Source organism: Falco naumanni, chromosome 4, assembly GCF_017639655.2.
Source record: "Falco naumanni isolate bFalNau1 chromosome 4, bFalNau1.pat, whole genome shotgun sequence".
NCBI classification, from domain to species: Eukaryota; Metazoa; Chordata; class Aves; order Falconiformes; family Falconidae; genus Falco; species Falco naumanni.
This window is the reverse complement of record NC_054057.1, coordinates 1,663,029-1,686,174: the sequence shown is the minus strand read 5'-3', so window position 1 is coordinate 1,686,174 and position 23,146 is coordinate 1,663,029. Positions and strand designations below refer to the sequence as shown.

The 23,146-nt window shown below is 42.2% G+C and overlaps 1 protein-coding gene across 1 annotated transcript in view; it reads right to left on the bottom strand.

The window, feature by feature from the left end:
- The window catches only part of CPNE4 (copine 4), a 244,413-nt gene extending 221,663 nt beyond the window's left edge, over window positions 1-22,750 (bottom strand). Inside the window, exon 1 of the mRNA XM_040592437.1 lies at window positions 22,620-22,750. The gene's annotated coding sequence lies outside the window, so the exon portion shown is untranslated. The remainder of the gene's footprint in view (window positions 1-22,619) is intronic.
- Window positions 22,751-23,146: the final 396 nt, after the last annotated feature.

Genomic DNA, 23,146 nt, shown 5'->3' with positions numbered 1-23,146 from the left:
ACAAAATTAGGGAGACTGCACTACAGTTGTACTTTATAGAAATAACTCTCAAAGGAGAGGTTTCTGCTAGATTTAAGTGCATTTATGGGTTACATAAAAGACTGAAAAAACATAGGGCCAAAAAAAAAAATGCTGATATAGTTGCCATTGATTTCAGGCAAATCTGTACCAAACAACAGAACTCTTTTCATAGCTGATGCAAGCGTCACCTCATCTTAGCTTCTGATCACACACCCACAGTATTGGCACTCTTTTTAGCAGCACAGTTCTCCTTCAATTTGGACCTTTCCATTCACAGTCACTATTAAGGGGCGAAGGGGGGAGCAACTATCTGCTCTAAATAAGCAGTTTATTCTTCACAAAAATAATTCAGGGAAAACAAAATTATTTGAAATTAAATTTACCAGATACTTTTGGCTGGAGAGAAAAATGTGGAGAGTCACAGTAACTTAAAATTGCAAGGGACCTCTGGAGGTCATCTGGTCAAACCCAAAGGAGGGAATATCTAAGAAGTTTTAAAGCCTAATTTTAAAATTTCAGAATCGTTTTGCAGGTGATGCAATCTACGATTGATGACATGTTTATTTTCCAAATTTGCCTTCAAAAACATGCATAGAAAGTTGATAGTTTCAAGCTGATCGTGTCCTATTTTATCCCAATTGCTCTGTTCATGAAATGTTTGGCAGTGTTATTATTTTCCACTGTCTCTTGATTACATGGCTCTACCTAGACTTACATCCCCAATGTCTTTAATTCTTTCCACAACAAATTTAAATCCTCTTATGCATCTGATGATAGGAATGGTATTTTAAAAAACCAAAACCAATGAAACCAACAAATGAAAAGGTCCCCAAAAGTGTCCTTCAGAAAGTAATTCAGTGTCTTCGTAGAAACAGCATTCAAGAAATAGATAAGCTTCAGGAAGATCAATAGTTCCTTTCACATTAAGAATATTTCTTATCTAGCTGCTTTACAGAATATGCTCCATAGCATTGTGCAGTGCTCCCAATGGGTTTTATTAAAAATTCAGAATATAATATGGAAAGTTTATTGATTATTTTTCTGGTGTTTGAATTTGATATAAGTGTCTGGCACCCACCAAAGAGGGGCTGGCAACTGACCTGTGGTAATAAGTGAAATACACAAGCCTATATAAAGCATAGGCTGTCACCCATAACCACCATACATTTAAATTAATAATGACCTGGAAAATACTTAATGTGTTAGATCTGCTAGTAACAATAACCGGAATACTCAGCCCTTTACTAGACAGTCACATCAAGACAACAGTACTGAAAAAAGTGCTTTTGCCTTACAGTCATGCTTAAAAACATTCCTTAAAAAGCACTGGAAAGAAAAGGTGTATGCTTACACACAGCTTTGGGGTAAAGCCATGTACTTCCCTGTTCTCACCAGCTTTGCACAAGTTGTCACATATGAAATGACAATGATCCTACACTAAGTCTATATAGCAGATATATTTCTGTCTTTGCACTGTGTGATACCATTTGCTGAGGTTTCCTGTTTACTTTCCAGATCAATTACTCAGCCACATGTGCCTGCACAATATGAGGGTTTTTAAAGCACACAAGGCCTAATTATTGTCCTGGCTTAAATAACTAAACCAGGATTACCAGAATGTTTATCCAGGCATTTGCATTCAAGAAAGGCTGCTGGAAAACAAGCAAAAGCCAAATATTCTTCAAATACCTTCAGGAAATGAGGATGGAATTAACTTTAAGGAGCCTACATCCTTTTTGTTCTGCCAGCTCTATCATGACAGACCTGAGTCACAGTGGAAATCGAGAAAATTGTGAAAAAGCCCTTGTCACACAATAGGCAGCAGGAAGATCAGTCCTTTGTCAGCTCTATTTAAGGCACTCTAGAGACAGATGTGGTATGTGCTGCTCATACAAATGTGGGGGAATGGCAAGAGCTTGGGGTTAGGCAGACATAGATAGAAATATGAATATAGATGCTTTTATTCATTAAATTCTTCTAAAAAAGTTACTTCAACAGATTGATCTAGCAAGATCACGGGGCTAAGATGGAAGTCTCCATAGCAGGTTGAAGTAGAGCTCCTCCATATTACACATGTTCCTTTGATGAGAGGTTGCCAAATGGATTTTTGTATTCAGTAACTCAACATAATCTCCTGGCATAATTAATTTCATTTGCCCATTCTTATCTGGAACTTCTGGAAGTTCTAGACTATTTTAAATAGACATGGTAGCACTAGTACAGTCCCCAAAAAGGATGGCAGTCTTCAAGATGAAGCAATTCTAGGAAGTCCACAGAATCAAGCTGCGTGTTGCCTGCAATTGTTCACATTCTTCCTCCATGTTAAAGAAAAAATACCTTCTATAACAGGATATTACAATTACAATTAATCTACTTTGCTCCTATACCTAGCACTTACCTCCCCTTATGGTCACAGCATAAGGTGCAATGATGCATACCTCAGTATTGGTCTAAATAGAACTTTGATGCGATTAGCTTTGGGTGACTGCTACTTTTTTTTCCTTTTTTTTTTTTTTTTTTTTTTTTTTAATTAAAGACAACACTAAATAAAGCATAAGGGACAGCTCCACATCATTTTGGTGCCTCTAGCTTCCCACCGATTTCCACCAATGCAGATACAGGAATCAGGCAACTATCTAATGCCATAGATGCTTCACAGAATCACAGAATGCTCAGGGTTGGAAGGGACACCTCTGGAGATCAACTAGTCTAACCCACCTGCTAAAGCATGTTCATGTAGATCAGGTTGCTTTCTCTTAGCATTAGCTTAGATCAGGAAAGACTGTTCTAAATGACAGGTCAGTGGAACAGGATTTGGGAAGACAAAATCAAATTCCCAGTGAAAATTCCCAACAGAGCTTCAGCCAATCACCCTATATGTGGTTTGTTTATTTTTTGTTCTTGTTTTGTTTTTTAATCATCCTGATGATTAAAACCTGTGGTGAAAAATAAGACAAATCCTCCCAATGACATGCTGAAAAGATGGTTCTTAATTTTGGACTGAACATTTTGGAGACCAAATACAAATTTACCACTTGAGCTCTCGGTAATGTGGTATTTCCAGCCCAATATTGTCACACAGCAATAATTTCAGCTACAGGGAGCAACTCTCCAGTCAGTTTTCAGTATGTATCTATGAAAGAGTACTAACACAAGCAGTGACTCCGAGAACTTACAGTGTTTTGCCGTGTCTTCTTATTGTGTGGTTTATATTCATGGTTGTTTTTTTTTAAAACCTAGACATCCATATACTCTCATCTAGGAGTTTCAGTGAGAATATTTTCTGTTCTTCACAGCACCAAGCAGACAACATGGTCCTCTTCTCCCCAAAAGGATGCACAGACTCTGTATTGCAGAGTCTACTGGGCTGACAGTGCAGTCTCAAATAACCACGACAAAAAAAACTTCCCAGGATGACTCTTGCACTGCACTTCACCCTATTCTACAGAGTAAAACAGAACTGTAAAATCAGCCACATAAATCAAAACTTTGAAAAATGTATTACCTTAATACACTGTTTTGCCATGAAAAATTGCCAAAGCATATCTGCAGACTTAGTAATTCCTTTAAAAACTGGTTTCTCATTATTTACTTACCTAAACAGCAATTTTACTGTTTTCTGAACCTAGAATATTACATTAAATAGCTTTAACATTTTCCTCTCCTGCAATCAAGTTCCTTGAGACTCAGGAGACCAGACCATGCCTGATGGAACAGAGCAATTCAGTAACTTGATTAAAAGGACCAGGCTGCTCAACAAATAGGTCCAGCAAAGGTCCTGTGTTGAAGCTTTCATGTGCTAGCCTTTTAATTTCAGAATGACATTCAATAAGGGCAATAAATTAACTAATCAAAAGGACCTGCATGAGTGAGTTAGAGGTGGCTGAACTTGAACTGAGAAAGCATGCACATAGATTAAATAGAAAGGATAATAACTATATACACGCTCTCCTTTATAAGGACTGTACCTGCTGGGATACCCACTCTACCAGCACTTCAGAAAGAAACAAGGTAAAAAAAGGACTTTCTGGGAATATCTCTCCACTCTACCACTTTTTAAGTATCCACACCAGTATTTCCAGATCCTCATTTTCAAATCCCACACTTCACATTTCCAACTTCTATTCAAGATGCCCTGATAATAGGGCTGCAAAACAAGTAGTGCACTGCCAGTACCAAAAAACAGTCAATTCAGGAATGACCACACTGAGAATCCTTATTACTGTCTGAATTAGAAGCAATTCTCCCCACTGTTAATCTAGAGGCAGTGCAATTCCACACTATCAGGAACAGTGTATTAGTAACAATAGTTACTGTACCAGTCACTTAATATTCTATGATCATTATCTAGATGTGCTTTGGACAAGAAGAGATGCAATACCAGCACTAGAGGCATTCAGAGCATGCCATTCAAATACTGCGCACAGAGCTGAGAAAGTGGTGTTTGACATAGAGTGGGCATTCATGTGCCAATCTGACAGGGTCATCAAGGGCACCCATCAGTTTTTTGCACCCATCTCTTCTGCCCAAGAGAAGACATGGGAACATGGGAAAATTGCAGACTTCCTGGAGCACAGGCCAAAACAAGAACTAGGGAGGAAGGGAGATGTAAACGATTCACAGGAAACACAAAGATTTTTCAGGTTTGGGGGAGGTTTCATTTGGTTTGTTTGCTTTTTTTAAACAAACAGCAAATCCCTACACTTTCACGCCATCCGAGAGCAAGTTCCTGTATTTCACTGAAGGATTCCTGAATCGTGGGTTCTTTATATGGCGCACCTAGCAGCGGTCTCACTGCATGCCCCCAGCCACAGCCCACATCCCTCCGCGTAAAGCTCTAGGGCAGGCGAGCACGCCGCGCACTGCCTGCTGACAGCTAACCTACAAACTCCCTTCTGCAGCCTTCTGACACAAATGCACAAGGAGCTCCTGGCACCAGCAAATTCACTCCAGTGCACAACACTGATGAGCCTTCATACAAGCACGAGTGACCTGAAGCAGAGCTCTACCTCATCATTCAAAATTCATCTTGCATGTATTCCATCTTTTCGAATAAGCCCTTTTAACAGCTCTCCCATCTCCTTTTCTGATTCATGAGCAGCATCTGACAGGGCTACGATACGCACAAAGACTGACAAACCATAATGTCAAAAGAGAAAACAGCCCTTCCTAAAACGGCTTTTTCTTTTTAAAACACCCACCATTCATAACATTTATTCGGCTACTACAGTCTGCGTGCTGTTTGTATTTTACTTATAGCCATTAAAATAAAAGCGAATTAAATGATGTACAGGAGAGGCCAGGAAAAACATTCTTTGGATCCCATGCTCTTTAAAACAGCCTCATCTTACAGATGACAGATTCAGGTCAGGGAGTCTAAAATGGGACACTATTGTCACATATAACACCATGAACAAGTAGTTAGTGCCCGCCCCCCCACCCCAACACACCCTCAAGGAGACCTGACTTAAACACATTTGGGTTTATGATGCTTCGGAAACCTTTGATGACATCATATAATAGATATTTCTCTGGCACTTTTCTCTCCCCCGTAGCCCTGTATAGCACAGTCCCGTAGACAAAATGCTGACTCTGAGGTAGGCTCCCTTGACTTTACTGTACATCAGCAAAGCCCAAGGAGTGAAGAACAGAGTTGCAGAAACACTTTTGAAATAAAATTTCAAGACAATAGGGAAGACATACACACATACATACATATATTCATGTATATCCACAAATCTTGTCACTTTACAAACTAGTAGTCTTTAGGGGAGGCCTGTTTTCACATTATCCAACTTACTGTAGGCACAGTAACAGCATAAAACCTAGAAAAACAGATCTGAGAGCCTGTTTCTATGGCTGCCAGAGATGAGAAAATGAATCACTGTAGAAGTCTTTTTCTGGTTTCTTATATCATCATTTCTACATCATCAGATCTCCCCTAGTCTGACACCTAAGCAGTGCAATGTGCTGAGCTTTTCCTCCCTCAACTTCATTTTCCCCAAGAGCTGCAAGAGTCCATTTTATACTGTGGAAAACCAGTAGGCATATCAATTATGTCAAAAACCAGATACAATTCAACTAGGTGAGCACATCGTAATAAACACAGAATACAACATAAATTTACTATCCAACCCCTGACAAAGACAACCTGAAGTCCTGATTCTGCAACAAGATTCTTATCTTGAGGGCAGAAAGGATCACTGTAAACAAGAAGTTTGATATTTTGCATCAGAAATCAGAAAAAGACTGTTTTCACCTAAGTTTTAAAGCAAGCCTATGATTTATCATTGAGTGAAGGACGAACTTTTATAAAGATAGAAATTATGAATAAGAATTACAATAACAATGAATTCACTACATCCCTAGTAAGTGCTTCCAAAGGTTGAATACTCTAATTATTAAAACAAACACCTTACTGCAAGATTGGCTTACTGAGTATACACAGCTATTCATAGTTGGTTTACAACATTAGTTTAGAATTTTCCTTTTTTTATATGAGCTCAATATTTCCTGAAAACTGACTTTTTTGTAACATATTTCACCTATAGAAATAATGAAGTATGACAGAATTAGGAATTTTAAGAAATTATTTGAAAATGAACATTCTAGATTGCTGCTACTTTGAAGTGTGCTTATAGTACCTTATAAGGGGGAAGGAGGAGGTGGGGGGGCAGGGGGGAAGGAATTAAAAACCTTTTACAGCCACGCTCCCAGGTGGCATTAAATTATGTACCACTAGTTGCTGCTGAGAAAAGAAATGACTTCTGCCTGGGAAAATATGGTTCCTAGAGTTCAATTTGAGTGTTTTATAAAGAAAGATAGATGGCAAAAGTGTCATGTGAGAAAACAACAAGTAGAAAATTAAATAAAATCTGCATTTTTAACTGAACTGTGAACTGCTATTTGACTGCCAGCACACATATTCTCCAGCCAGGATTCCAAAGTGGATTGGCTGGGCTTGTTGGATATTTACAGAGATACATCTTTCTTACACAGATGTGCCTGCTTTAAACTTGTTCAGCTGGACTCAGAATTACAGCAAGCTAGTTACCTGATAAGGGTGGATTCTTATTAAGCAGAGATTTTTAAGACAATCAAAGCTAGATGAGGTGGAAGAATCAACACTGTGCCTTTGCCTACACTCAGAAGACTTTGCTGGGACATCAAAATGTAAGAATTCTATCACAATCATAGCAGGTATAAGCCTGCTAGTATAGTTTGGACCTCCATGAGCACTTTTACATGCTTTAACCTCTTTAACTTATATATCTTACATCAATATGAACTCGTGAAAAATCACAGGCTCTACAAAGATGTCTTGTGTAGGTACTGTGCTACCTGTCATTGTCCCCTCCCTATGGCTGTGACAGTAGAAAGCACTTTCTAATCTCCTTCCAGCAAAGTCAGTTGGATAACTCAAATCCACTCCCACATGCAAAGCAAGTTAAACTAACATCACAGATTCAGACTGAAACAGACTGGAATACTCTCACACATCTATTCTGCTTGCAGAGCTGTAGGGGAACAACCTCTGGCAACATGGCACTGGCAAGTACCAGCAGGTGACATCAACTTCAAATAGTGCAGCAACATGAACAACTGTTTGCAGCCAAAGATTTTTATTTCCAACATTCAGCTAAAGTAGTCTAAAGGAGACGCATGGTAGTCAAGTTCAGAGCATAAACATGGAGAGCTAACATGGCTCATCTGACTTACAGTAACTTCATACCCCTCCTCGACCCATGGTTCAGAGCCTGATATTGCTTACTTGAACCCCCTTCCTAAGCTTGGAAATAGCTGATAGTATCTGAGAAGGCATTGGGAGAGGATTCACTAAGTACAGGCAAGTATTAGCTTTACTGGACAATTGTAGCAACAAAAGCAAAGCTACCATCTACTGATGGCCTACTGGTATTCCCCTACCCTCCTGCAATGCCGATAAATTAATTTAAAGCTGAGTTAATACAATTGAATGAACAAAGAAACTTTGCACAAAGTCTCAAAATGTTGGGGGTTTTTTTGTCTCTTTAAAACATCCTGGCAAAAAAAATGTTAGGACATTGCACAGGAATACCCAACTTGTTAAAACATTTATATAATCCCACCACAACCACACTAGAGACTAAGGAAAAAAACGTTCCTTGGCTTTAGCGGGCTGTGGTCCTGTCCCTTAATGGTTTATCTCCCGAAGTTTGATGTGCACCAGTTCTTTGTGCCCCTTAATGACCTACCCCTTAACAGCTAAGTCTTAAAACATCAGCGCTTTAAATACCTGTTAACATCTAAATGTAGTGTAAAACTGAACTTCTAAGAGTGACAATGGTATCAGGGTAAGGCTAGGAGACTGCAGACCGTCTCCAACCACCACCCAACCCAGAATAAACTTAATCCCTCCAGTTTCCCACCAAGGCCCACACCTCTCGGCAGGTCTCACCTGCATCGTCCTCATTGATAATCAATCCCCAAGCTTTCAGCTCAGCAAGCTGTGCAGTACAGCAGCATCTTGTTTATACCTCCAACACAAAGCAGCTGCTTGTCTTCTCGAACAGTAATCAAAAGTGATACTAATTCTCAAACATCATCCACTGCTGCAGCCACATGGTTTTAAAAATATACATTATTTCAAGTAAAGGACAAGCTAACTGTGTATTGCAACATGATTTAAGTCACTGTCTTCCACATTCTTCCACACATTCATTTGGCTGACAGGCTGGAAAATACCAAAGCTCTAAAGGTTATTAGACTATTGTTTATATCAATGGGAGTGTGGAAGTTTGCCATCATGATAACATATTCAACATAAAAGAGAAGAAAATTGAAGACATGATTAAAAAAACCACCCTTACACACAAAAGCTCTGACTGTCCCTTTATGCAGCTGACAAAAGAGCTTTCTTCCCTCCTTTCCTCATAAAATTCTTTTAATCTCAACGTATAATAAAGACTGAGAGGAACAGAAAAATTAATTTAATGGATTTTTCTACGTGCATTATGCAAAGCAATTTTTAGTCTAGAAAGAGGTACTGCAGTTTACCTAAATTGACTCTGGAGATTATTTTACTTTGAATGAATGTTTAATAGATGTTAGCTCAGTTGAAGTAGTAAATAGCTCGTGGAAGATAAATAGCTCTAAATCTCTTCATAAATAGTAATTTTTCCACAAGTGCTTCTACATAGGCCAAAAGCATACCTGCACTATTGAAGTATCACAAGCAATTTCTGCCTGTCACTTAATTTTTTAATAGAAACTAATGAGAATCTTGGGATCAAGTTTTCTGCTCTTTTCTTCCAATATACACAAAATATGCACAAATGCTTTTTTAGAGGAATTGCATATAATTGTGTGCTGGACCAGAAGTCCAAACACCCCTCTTCTGGTGCCTCACTGCCACAGATCCCTAGTGTGAGTGCAGACAGATCACATAACCCTGCTGGCCCTCAGTTCCCAGCCAGCAGAGTGGAAGCAGCATTGCTTCCCCTCTTTACACCAAATTTGAAAAAGCACAGCAGCAATGTTTGTGACTCATTCACCAAGGCAAAGAGGAGCAAAACTATTCAACATCTGTAAGAATTCATAAGCCGTTGGACTGTGACTTCAAAGGCAGTTTTTCTTTTTAATCTTCCCTTCCTTTTCTTCCTGCTTCAAGCTTTCATATTGCCTCTTGCTTCCCAAATACACACCTTACATAAGAGACACCATGACAGGGAGCAAAGGCAGATCTGTCACCCTGCATTGCTGCCCAGACGTTCCTCACACCTGAACCCCGCTTTCCCCAGAATACTTCAGTCCCTCCCTACAGGAACAAAAGCAGAAAAAGCTGAGAGCCACCACTTTCCCTGACAGCTAGTAATACCCTGTGCAATAGTAATACTGTCTGGAGTTTCACATCAAGTTGAACTGGATGGGGGGAGAGCTACTGAAAATATTAGGAAAAACAACCCCAAAACCCCAGAGTTTTAGTCCCTCTGTCATAACAATTTATTAGTGATTTCCACTGACTTTGCTAAGTGCTTTCAACTAAAAATTGAATGACAACGTACATCAAAGAGTTGTAACCAGCCTCATCTTTTGTCCAAAGAATATTGGCCCCAGACAGGAAAATGATTCAAGTTCCTCCACCTCTAATCAAAACGATTCAAAGGCTTTCCTCTCTCCTTCCAAACATTAGTGCTATTAATCCAGTTTTATTAGATATTTTGTACTGACGTCTAATGCATCCTTTTCCACAGAGGTCAACTCCTGTGTTTTCCTTCCAGCGCATGGCTATTAAGAACATTTAACACCAATCCTTCATTTATACATAAACTTTAAGCTGCACACTAATTTTTCCCCCACTTCAACACGAGTGACTTGATCTTCTACCTTATTTTCCACCTGCAATTTCAGTTCCAACACAGCACAAAATCCATAGTACAAAATTTCTTTGCTGCCAGAGCATAGGTCACATCAGAATCAGTTTAGAGAAACTGAATGTGTGGTCTAACTTCTGTCATACCTAAACCAAGAAAACCACAATCAATAATAGATTGTGTTCGACTGAAGCTTCTTGGCAACAGCTGCATGAAAAATGTTAGGGCTACTCTCCCCTTTGTTTTCCCTTATCTTTCAGAAATCACTGGGTACTGCCACTTTTGCAGATCTCATGCATTCTGCTGGCAACCTACAAGGCAGTAATTTGTAAACATTGCTTGAATGCAGCTCCTATTTTGTCAGTGAATTTAAGGAGATCAGCTACATTGCAAGTCACTTGCTGAATCCATCTTCCCCGATTCTCTTAAGTTGAAGGAGAAATGGACCATTTAAAATTGATCAAATCCCCAACATTCTTCTCTCTCTGCTATTTTGTTCAACTCCAATTTAGCCTCTGGTCACAGATATAAAACTGCACCTTTTGAAAAAATTAGTATGTGACAAGTCATAGATGGTCACAGGGAAATGGATACAACAGCATGAAAGAATTATTCACCTGCTAAATGGGTCATTAAATGTAACTACTTCCACAATAAAACTCCACCAAGACATAAGTGCAAATAAGTAAATTAACTCTGGGTACTCACTAAAGAGAGTGATTATACAGTAATTATTTGCCCACAGCGAAATGCATTATATCCGAGAAGGTAATAAAATTTGAGTCATGTAAAAATTTGCTTTTTGCTAATTACGATCATAAATGCCTACAGAACACATTTGGCTTCATCATCATCACTTATAAAAGTCATGCTTCATCTTATACTTAGTACGGACCAGCTTTACTACCTACATAGTATTAAGAAAGTGTATTTACATAAGAAAACTGTCAGGACCAGATTTATTTCAGTAAAAGAAGGCCAAATACAGCTTAATAGGACAGGAAAGGAAATCAATTCATTAACATCACAAGTAGGAAGGTGTAAAAATTAAAGATTCATTTAAGGCAGGAAACAAGCATCCTCACCATGAAACTACTTTCTGTGAACACCAGTTAAACTTTGTTTAAACTGGTTAAACTTTGGTTCAAACCAAAGCCATTTCCATCACAGACTAGAACAGCTAACTTTACAAACTCCCCCAGTCAAGCCCCCTGAGAATCACTGCTAAACTTCAAATACACCTCTTTGAGCAGTTAACTCAAAAAGTTTCAAGGATGCTTCCTCAAAAAAGGTTTTACTGAACTTCAAAACAACTGGTCTCTGATATTCTTGGCTTTTTTTTTTTAAACAAACAAAGCAAATCCATCTTAGAACCCATAATTAAGTGAACAGCTAGAAAGAACTAGAAAGAACACTGCTCTAAGAAATTTCAGCTGAATGCAAGAACCATTGCAAGTTGTTGTTTTGCTACAGCATGAAGTAAAGATCACAGATGGATGGAAGAAAGGACATAATAAAAATGAGCATTTCAGTCTTGTCATCCATTCAGTTAACTGTTTCCAAAAACAATACTCACAGAAATTGTCCTATAAAGACCGTTACAATTGCTCTCAAACTGAACACTTCACACACACACAAAAAAAAAACCAACAAAAAACCCCCACAACCAAAATAAAACAAACCATGAAATACACCACACGCCAAAAAATAAACCTACACACAAACACCACCACTCCAGAGAGTAAAATAATCCTTAACAATCCAATTACTTACCTTTTACTGCAGAAATAGTTAGAAGATGACTGGTGTGCCAGTCACTTTGATAACACCTGATGAATGCTTATGCCACTGTATCTGAAGCTTTAAGTATCATCTCTTAGAAGAAGATACCACACCCTCTGTCCCTATTCGTAAGAAGTAGTGGGAAGTCACTCAAGTCACACTTGAGACTCAAGTCTCTAGTGGCAATAAAGGGGTGGCACTTTTCAGAGATGTCTGACTGATACCTGTACATAATCTTAAGTCATAGGGGCCACTTTTGGTTGTCAAAATAAATATCTAAATTGCAGCAGCAAAAAAATTTAAGAGCATTAATAAATAGCCAGTTCACAAGTAAGTGCCATCACAGATTTGTTAACTCTTGTGATTTTATGTTAGAAACACATTGGCTTCCTTGATGTGCTGCACAGAGATCAACAATTTAAGAACTCTTTGCCTCCTGTGTAGAAGGGATCAAACATATTTGAAAGTCTGCTTTCTGGAAAATTTTATAAAATCACAAAGGGTGTGGTTGAAACATCAACTGCCCCCAAAACCGAATTAACTTTATCTCAAGATCTCATGGTAGATACTCTCTGTTCTTAAAACTTCCAGATGATTGAAATCTCACTTCCTTCAGAAATATTTTTCAGTTACACTACTGTTCCAGTAAGAAAGTTTTTCCCAGTGTTTGACCTGATTTTCCATTGCATATAGAAATGCTCCAAGTTTGTAAACTTAAAAATACAACAAAAAATTTAGGTTTTTTCCTGACATTCGAGACAGGAGTAATTCCAGCACCAGTGAATGCAATGTAAAGTTTTGCTTTGCATTTCAACAAGAGTCAGAAATTTACCAACTGTTTGGGTTTTTTTTCATTAAAAACCACTCATAATTTTTGATCCATCTACCTCTCAGGGAAATACGAAAAGTGTCTTCTCCTCTCTTCATAAAACCTGATCTTATTTTTCCTTCTCTCCAATTTTACCTACTGCACCACCTTTTCGTAACTGTCACATGGAATGTAACATAGCAGGTCAGTATACTCATTCTCACCCTCAGTCAATTGCTCCTTTACAACTCCTGTCAACACCCTGAGCTTCGTCTTCACCTGTTTCTTTAGATGGATTTCGTGCCATTTTTTTTGGATCATAGAATCATATGGGTTGGAAAAGACCTTTAAGACCATTAAGTCTAACCATAAATGTAACACTTCCAAGTCCACAAGTAAACCATGTCCCTCAGCACCATATCTACAGGTCTTTTGAATACCTCCAGGAATGGCGACTCAACCTTTTCTGCAGCAGCCTATTCCAATGCTTGAGAACCCTTTCAGTGAAGATTTTTTTCCTATCATTCAATCGAAACCTACAGACACACAAAAAAAAAAAAAAAAAAAAAAAAAAGCATTCCTTACCACAGGCAATCCATACCAGCACCACTTGTCACTGTGTAAGGCCAGGCAAAGAGCCAATTATAAACCATATTAGTGTCAGAAATACACACTGATGGATAAAAGTCCAGCACAGAGAAAGCTTGTTACAAGGCTTCTCCTGCAGGCATTCAGTTATTTTGAAAGTAGTTCAAACAACCTTGCAGCTACTATTTGCTGTATGTCCTCCTAAGGGAATCAGCATAGCATAGCTCATACTGATTTCACACCTCAGCTTTCTGTGAATCCTTCTCCTAGGGGTTCAGCTGTCTGTGATCCAAGGCCCAGTTATGACACACTCAGAACTGCATAACCTTGAATCAAACTTCTGAGGAAACTGCCAGCTTGCAAGGAATCTGCGTGGCGATACTTAGACTTGAGCCATGATACATAAGAACAGTAAATTCGCAGTTAGACCTAAGATCCTTGAAACATAGGTTGTTAACAGTTCAAGGACTCAAAAAAAAAACCCAAAAAAAACAACAAACCAAACAAAAACCCATGAAAAGCTATGAAAACCTATAGTAGAAAAAAACCTAGGGAATCAGAATATAGCATCTCCACAACACTGGGCATCAGTCCATCCAAGAAGCAGTAGAAGTCAACCTTCCCCAATACTGACGGCTGCCAGGCCAGCAACCATGCCAGAATGGGTGAGGCCACTAGAATACTGTGTCCAGTTCTGGGCTCCTCAGTAAAAGAGCAACATGCACATACTGGAGAGAATCCAGCAAAAGGGCCACAAGGATGATGAATGGACTGCACGGACTAGAGCACCTCACATAAGAGGAAAGGCTGTGACAGCTGGGACTGTTGAGCCTGGAGAACAGAAGATTGAGAAGGGAGATCTTAACAATGTATACAAATACTTGAAGGGAGGATGCAAAGAGGACAGAGCCAGGCTTTTCCCAGTGGTGCCCAGTGACAGGACCAGAGGCAATGGGCACAAACTGAAACACAGGAGGTTCTCTCTGAAAATCAGGAAACATTTTTCACTGTGAGGGTGACCAAGCATGGCACAGGTTGCCCAAGGAAGCTGTAGAGTCTTTCTCCTTGGAGAAATTCAGAAACCGTCTAGACACAGTCCTGGGCAACTGGCTCCAGGTGGCCTTGCCTGAGGAAGGGCGTTGGACCCAATGACCTCCAGAGGTCCCTTCCAACCTCAACCATTCTGTGCTTCTGTCTTAACTGGAGTCTTAACTGGAGGTGGTATGTCAATGCTTTGCCCAGTTGCGCACTAATCCTATCTGCTACACACCTCAGTCAATAAATGGTTTAAGCTTACATCTCTCTTGCTTCCATAGTCGCTTCGTGCACAGTACAGTGTGAACAGAGTGGCCAAGAAAGAGCACTAAAGATAACTGCATTAGCTTCTCCCCGCAGGGGCAATTAACAGGATCTCTGTCTACAGGATCTATGCTGCTGACCAAGTACACTGAATAGTTCTTAGAATTCTACTGTTATGAATGCACTGATGAAATAAGAAAGTCTTTGTTTATAATAAGTCCCTACAAACCAGGCATTTTATCTTTGTGTGCAAAAACTGGAATACCGTCTCCCTTACCAGTCCATGGAAGACATTTAAGTATCAGTCACCTAAAGACTGCTTCTCCAACAAAATTATCCTTGCAAACAATTTTATTCAATGTTGCAGTTATTTTTATTTTTAAAACTGTATCGAGTTGATGGGGAAGCATTAGATCAGCTTATTCAGGTCTATCATGTGCTATCTCTTTCTTGGGTCCGTAGTTGCACATAGTCCACCTATAAACAAGACTAATAAAATTCCACCCCAAAAAAGATGTTATTGTATAACTGTATATTGTGTAATTAGTCACTTTCATATCATTCTTGACACAATAGTTAGAGAAGTGACACAATATTTGATTCAGTACCAAGGGATAATCTCATAAACACATTTGTTTAAACATTTTTCATGCGTATACTTGTTGTGTATACTTTGTTCTAAATCAGCCATTCATTACAAATCCATGTTCAGAAAGATGAGGGTTTAGTCTCTTGTTTCTAATTATAAGCTGCATCTTGATGACATTTCAAACCACAGTTACAACATGCATATAACAAGCATTTATTTTGCTTCACCTCCTAGCCCTTCAATAGAGAGAGATACAAAGTATCTCAGCTTGTGCAGAAATGACTTTCAAATACAGTTCACCAGCCTCCCCAGTTCTGACTACTCTATAGCCCTATGGCTCAATTCTTTCTTCTGGAAGGTAGGACTTCGATGGATATGAGAAGGAAGGACTGTCATTTTTCCTATAAGTTGCACTTGAGCTTTTCAGATATCAAATCAAAACTGACAAATATTTATTTTTAATCTCTATCAGTTAGCATGGCTGCTTATGTCACAAAGAGAAGCAAAATTAAAATTAAAGTTAGTCAAGCAGCAGTTAATCTAGGTGAAGAGACAAAAGGACACTTCCTAAGTTCAGAGGAAATTACATGTGCCTTTAAAGCTTCTGCTTGGTCTGTGGCCAACTCCAGCATGTACTGTAAGCCCCAGCACGAGGGCCGACATTTTATTTTATACAACCACAAAATAACAGAAAGCCAAGTTGTAGCATAGCAAACCTTCTTCCATTTCTTCCACACAAGTGAAGCTGAGCCTCAGCCCAGACCATTAATACAAGCTTAAGACTGAAAGCCTTTCTGCAAGTTCAGAAAACATACCCAGGCAGTTTACAAGCTGCCCGCAATTCCTCACAGAGAATTGGAACCTACTCTGACAGACAGACTAGTGCAATTTTCTCTTTCTCCTTCCCTTATTCTTCTCCTCTCCTTCATCTATATGCTAACTCCATACAAATAATTTCATAATTTTTTTTTCTTCCTCATTCCTTTGATCACTATGCAAAGAAGCTCCTATCTGGCCAAATGTCTGGCAAGATCTCAGAATCATTTTCAATCTTTCTCAGTGAACCTTCATGATCCCATAAAACTTTCAGCATAAATTAACAGCCAAGTAAAAGCATCTGTTTTATCTGTTACCAACACACGATGTACCAAAGCAATGTTTGCACCAAGAGTATACAAATGATGCTCAAATCCATTAGCAAATCCAACAGTAACAGCAATTAGCATAAAACCAAATAAGAAACAGCTGTCTACATTACTTAGCATACTTTTAGCTGTGGATTATTCCTTTGCTCACATTTCCAAGAATTTTACTGGCATTGACAAAGTGCCAGTCACTTACAGTCCTCACATAACTGTACGGATATATCCTTACTGCAGATTATATACAAGGTATTTTTTAATTCAACAAGACAATTCTGCATGTATCAGAATATCCAGTTGCTTACCGACAGAATCCTTCTAGGCAGAAACTAACATTAACAATCCTAGTCCTTCATGTTGTGCAGAGCCACAGTGACAAGAATTACTAAAGACAACAATCTTGCCTGAAGGCTCTAGACAAGGTAATGCAAGAGGAGAAACTCCCTTAAGTAAACAGACAATTAAAAAAAAACACAGTAGAAATTCCAAATATCACCCCTGTCCAAGCTGTACCCCGTAGCCAAATGATTGGCTTTTGCCACCTGTGAGAAGGGTGTCTTGCCCTCTCCAGATGTACAGTGAATATCTGTCTTGCTGCGTGCTGACTGGCAATCCATGTAACATTCAGTGATTGATTCAAGTAAATAATTCACTGGAGAAAACTACAGCAGGCAGGAGATTAGGAAAGCGTGGATTAACTGCACAGAGGTGTCGTGCCAAAGCAGTTCCACAGCTCACAATCCTTTCCACCAAGAAAATTCTTCTTACTTAGGACTCATCTTTCCATTTGTCTGCTGTTCAAATAAAGGGAGTCTTATTCTGCACCACCCCAACTCTCCTTAACAGTCACTTACAGACTTCGCCGACCCACAAACACACCTCATTACCGAATCAAATGCTGTAGGTACCCCCCCCACCCCGTGTCAATCTACTGAAAATAAATGAGGAATCGAAGTCACATAGGTAGCTACAGCTGGGAACCACTGCTCTAGCCAGGGAAGGCTGGCCTGGCCGAGGGTCCTTGTGGCACCCACATCAGGAGGTGCTCAGGCTACCAAAGAAGCTGGCAACCATTTTATGGCCAGCTTCAGAGGGCCTGGGCTGGAAAAGTAGGAAAGGTTAGCGGTAAGATGATGTTGGTGTTGGGGGCGCAAAGAGCTAAGCTAGGAGAGACAACTCCTCCCGGCCAGACAACCTCCTGTAGCTAACCAGGCCCACCGTGAAAGGACTCTGCTGCTGAAGGACTTCTGCCAAAGCAGCGTCTTCCTCGCCCCGTGCCCCTCTTCCAGCAGCTCGCCCGCCAACGCAGAGGGCCCGCTCCCTGTGGGAGCCAGCCAGGGTGCGCGGGCAGCCGCGACACCAGGTCGCTTTGCCTTGCACAGGGATGCGGGGCAAAACTCATCTGAACCCCGCCGGGCAGCGTACCGCCGCGCCTCACCGCCGCGCCCCGCACCTCGGCGGCCTGGCTTCCCTCGAGGTTACCTCGCAGCTGTCCGTAAGCCAAGGCCAGCGGAACGCGGCCCCTCACTGCGCACACGAGGGCGCGCAGGCGGGCGATGTAGTTTACCCGAGGAGTGGATCGGCTAAATTGGGATTAACGGCCCCACTCCGAAACCGGCCCGGATCCTCCGGGGAGGCGGCGGGACCCGAGCGCGCCCGCGCCCCGCACACCGCCGCCGCGCTCCGCCGGTCCTCGGGCGCCCCCTGGCGGCCCCGCGCCCGAAGGGGGCCTAGGGGCCAGCCCCGTTCCCCCCAGCGGCGTGCGGCCGGCCCCGTCTCCGCTGCCCTCAAATGAACAGAGCGACATGCGGGCGGGACCGGGACCGCGGGTCCCCGCGAGCTGCCAAATTTAACAGCTACTCTAGCTTGTCAAATCGGCCTCACAGGTTGCCACAAAAACGTTACTATCGGGCAAATCCCACAGTTTCTGCAAGCCACTGGTGGAACTCCCAAGGCAGTTTACTTGGATGCCCCCTTTACATGTATTTGGACGCCCCACTTTCTTAATGTAATCAACGGTAAGTAGAACAGTTACTGCAACAGTTTTCACCTGGTATTAGAGTATCAGAGAGAAAGGGAGAAATCCTGGTGAGATTTCCCAGCAAAGCCTGAACTAAGCCACTGGCAATGTTACGCTTCCCTTCTTGTCTGATAGCATGTATAATCCCACTCCTAATTCATTTTTGCTGTTCGGATGGTCTCCAAACACCTGCACTGAAATACGTAACAAGGACTGTACTCAGTTGCAGCAGACTTTGTAGGTATAGTATTTCTGCACGCTCACAGCTGTGATTCAGCAAAGCACTCAAGCTTATTCACCAAAACATTTGGCCATGTGTTAGTTTTTAAGCATGCACGTAGCTCCCCTTTTCTCGGCACAGCTTTTTCTAGGGCACAAATGCCACTTTCAAACTTAACCTTTCTTTGAGAATCAAGGCTGTTTAAGGACATGCACACCACCTTGAAAAGTATGTTCCTAAGCCAGAGCTAAAGGCAACTTCACAGCTGTGTAGCGTCTGCAGCACAAAAGGTCAAGCAGAAGCAATCTAACACACTTGTTTTTGTTAATTTGCAGTAAAAACAGAAACTACAATTGGCTTATTAGTGGTAAACACCATGAGGGTCTTCAGCTGCTCAAACCTGAGTTTACACAGAACAAATGCCTCTCACTGCCATCAGCTAGCATCAGTGGTGCATGCAACTGAACCAGCAAAGGACACTCCAGTTGCAACTGCCAGCAAAAGCAGAGCTCCTCAGGGAAGCGCACCCTCTTACACAGAGGTTTTGCTGTCAGGCATCTTGGAAAAAGCTAAAACTGTTTAGCTACTCTTTAAAATTGCATGTTACAGTTTGTAAGAGCAAAAATGGACTTAAACTTTGAGTCATGAACACTTAAACCTCAAAGTTATCATTTTCACAGCAACCTCAGCACAGATCTTTGTAGGTATGTATTCTTCATCCTCGAGTTAGAACTTCCTGCTTGCTTAAAGTCACCTTTCCGATGAAGTATGTACAGCGGATGTTATTAAATTTTAGTTGGGATATTTATGTGAAGCGTTGCTGACTAATGGTTGCATCGGGAACCATAATGCTGACCACGGGCTATCTCACATTCAAATTCTCCACTCCAACACTCCATTAAGAGTGTGTTGTTTCTGCATGGAGTCTACTAGATAATTTTAAAACATTAAAATAACAAATCTAGGAAAAGGGAAGCTATGACAGCATAATCAAATACCAACATCTACAAAATACGCATGTAAAGACATAGAAAGCCATCTAACAGAAAATCACTTCATAAACTTTGAACATTGTAAGCCAACCACCGGATGCAATACCTAGAAATATCTTTATTTTATAGCATAATTCAAACGATCTATAGCAGACAAGGCAGACAATCCAGGTAGGATTGCCAGTCTAGACCTTCTCCCATCTGGCTTCAACTTCTTGTTCTTTCAGACTTCTCAAGTGACTCAGCAAGACACTTAGGAAAATATGAGGGATGTGGAGAGACAATCCTACCCCTATGGAGACAAATCAGCAATTACGATATTTCAGTGCTAACTGCCATATAAATGCCTCCCGTAAACAGCACCGAACACGTAATACCACAATGTGTACTCCATTAGCTTTTCTGCTTATGGAGAGCTCCAAGCTTTGACATGCTGCTAAGAAGATAGTTTTTCTGTCCAAGGTACAAACATCCAATCTTAAGAGTACAATTAGTTCATCGTACTCCACCTCACTTCAGTATTTTAAACTGGGGCTCATTTAAGCATCCTATTTTAGAAAAATCTCTCCCAAAAGATTAGGGGATGGACAGTTAGGCATGATAGCCCAGCTACATAATGGCTACTGAGCTACACAAACCAATAAAGCTCTTTATATGCATATTAAAAAAAATCTTTTTGAATGTTACCAACAGCTTTCCTGAATACTTTTAACTTTAGTGACAATTTGTGACAAAAATCACAATTTAGTCACAAAAAAACTCTAGCCCAGGAAAGCTGTTCAGCACATGCTTGAGTTTTTCCCATATACCTGTCCTTAAGGATATCTGGTACCCAAGCCGCCAATGTGGCCATGAGGTTAACAGTACCAACACATGTCTCTACAGACACTGAATTTACATGCATGTATTCATACTGGATCATGGTCTTTGGGAACACCAGTACTGAAGTACTAACAGTTAGCTAACAGTTATGCTGGTATGCCCTAATTCAGGAAAACTACCTGCTCTTTCATAATCAAATCAAATTGCTCCAAATACAGCAAACACACCTGCCCCACTAAAGATTATTTTAAGGCTATTTGAAACTTTCCAGTAACGTGCATTTGAACTCTACAGACCACAATACAGTGCCTTTTTCTTACTCAAAGAGCTAGACTGATGAGACTTTGGCTACCTGAAATTCCAAGGACCCAAGAACAAACTTGAGAAATGCCACCCCAAAGGAGTTCTCATCTGAAAGTAGGTACAACAAAAAAGTGTTGGGTTTGGGGTTTTTTTTTTTTTTTTCCACTCTCCCCAAGCCTGGTCCTATATTGCTGCTATTTGAAGTGCAAGGAAGTTTCTATTTTATTTTACTTACTTTCACACCTTAAAAAAAAAAAAAAATTGACAGCAACTTTTGCAGTTGCAGCAACAAGAAAAGTTCCATGAACAACTGACTAGAATTTGTAACCCTGCTTACTAACAGGTATTTTAGGAACACAGAAAAAACAAAACTACAATGACTGAACAGTCAGCTCATGCGTGGAAATGGCAACCTGCAAGCTTTTCTGGGTGCAATGCTCTGTTTTCTGTAATATTTCTGCATAATCATACCAGAAAGGATGCTCTTTAATGGAGAGACTACAATTACATGCACGCCTGTACATCTTCTGTTACAGCTGGGTCCCTGGTTGGGACTTCTAAAGCTCAACTGCAACACAAGCAGTAGGGAGTAAAACACAACCAGGAACAAAACCAGCTGATTTTACCTGGCACTGCCAGCAAAATACCTGTGCATTTCTAGATTTCAATCGGTATCTCCAAAGGATGTCACTCATTTCTCTGTTTAACCAACAAGTTTGCTCTTCTTTTAAGGCAGATAAAACAGTTGTCCTGCTCCCTTAAGACATGTCAAGACTCCTTGAAGCGGTGCACCGAAACTAGTTTGACTCGAAAGTACTTCAACTGGACCAGTGAAAACAAGACCTAGATGCAAGTTACCTAACGGAGCCCATACTGCACATCTACAGCCAGTTAGTTGTGTAACAAACCTCAGGACAATTTTACAGGTCTTAATCAGGCAAAACTCCCTGCTGATTTCCACAAGGGAGCTCTAATCAATCAGAAGCTGCAAGGATTGGATCCGGTTTTCTCCTTTGTAGTGAAAAGGTTTATTCTGAGCTACGAGAACGCCAGATTATATGAAGTCGGCAAGCCCGTAACGCTCGCTTTAATGGCATAAGGAATTTGCCCCGTTTAATCTACCGACCACAGAAATTAATCCCGTCGGCACTCCGCCTTTGGTAGCAAACGAACCGCAAACCCTAAACTGACATAAAATAACTTCACGAATAACGGAGCCGTTCTCCAGCTGCGACCCTCGTACGCCAGTTAAAAGACAAGACGGCGCGGGCGGCGGGAGATGCGCGGCTCTGCAAGTAAACTACATCACCTCTGGGTGAGCGGGGGAGCCCCGCGTCCCCGCCCGGGTTCCCCCGAAGTTGCGCCGCTCCCGCGGCAGCCGGGGAGCTGCCGGCCGCAGCCGCTGGCGGGACGAGCGGGCACCCGCGACGCGTCCGCAAGCGGGCGGCGGCGCGGGGCTCCCCGGCTGCCGGTGTGCCCGCCGCCACGCCGAGACCGCGGCGGGAAGAGCCGGGCGGGCCGGCGGTGCCCGCTCCACGTGCGCCCCGCGCCAACGGCCGCCGCGCCCGGGTGGCGCCTCGCGCCGTAACCGACGCGCGCGGCCGGGGCGGCAGAGCCCCGCGCGCCCGTCCCGCCGCCACCCGCTCCCCAACTTCCCCTCAGGTTCGCCGCCCGCCCCTACCTGCCCGCCGGCGGCGAGCCCCCCGCGCCGGCTCCCTCGCAGCAGCTGGCAGGAGCGCCGTCCCTCCAGCAGGGCGAACCCCATGTGAAGAGGAGCGAGGGAGCCCGGCGCCACCGCCGCCGCCGAGGGGAGGGGACGAAGGGAGGAGGCGGGCGCGCCCGCCCTGATGCGCCCGGCGCTCCCCCCGCGCGGTGCCGCCCCGGCCCCGGCGGTGCCGGAGCCGCGGAGCCCGCGGCAGCGCCCCCTGGGGGCCGCGGCGGGCCTGGAGCCTCCCTCGGCCGGCTCGTGCCCAGCCCCGCTCCCGTCGCCGGTGCCCGCCCAGCTGCCTTGGCCTCGGCGGCGCGGGGAGGCCGAGCCGCGGGGCTAGGGCGGGGCGGGTGCTGGAGCCGCTCCGCGCCCCCCTCGGGCGCATCTCCGCCCTCCCGGCCGGGAGCACCCTGTTCTTCTCGGGGGCCGTCTCAGCAAACCTGATGGCCGGGCAGGAGCTGCGGTTCGCTGCGGCTGAGAAGCCCTGAGCGCGGCGTTCA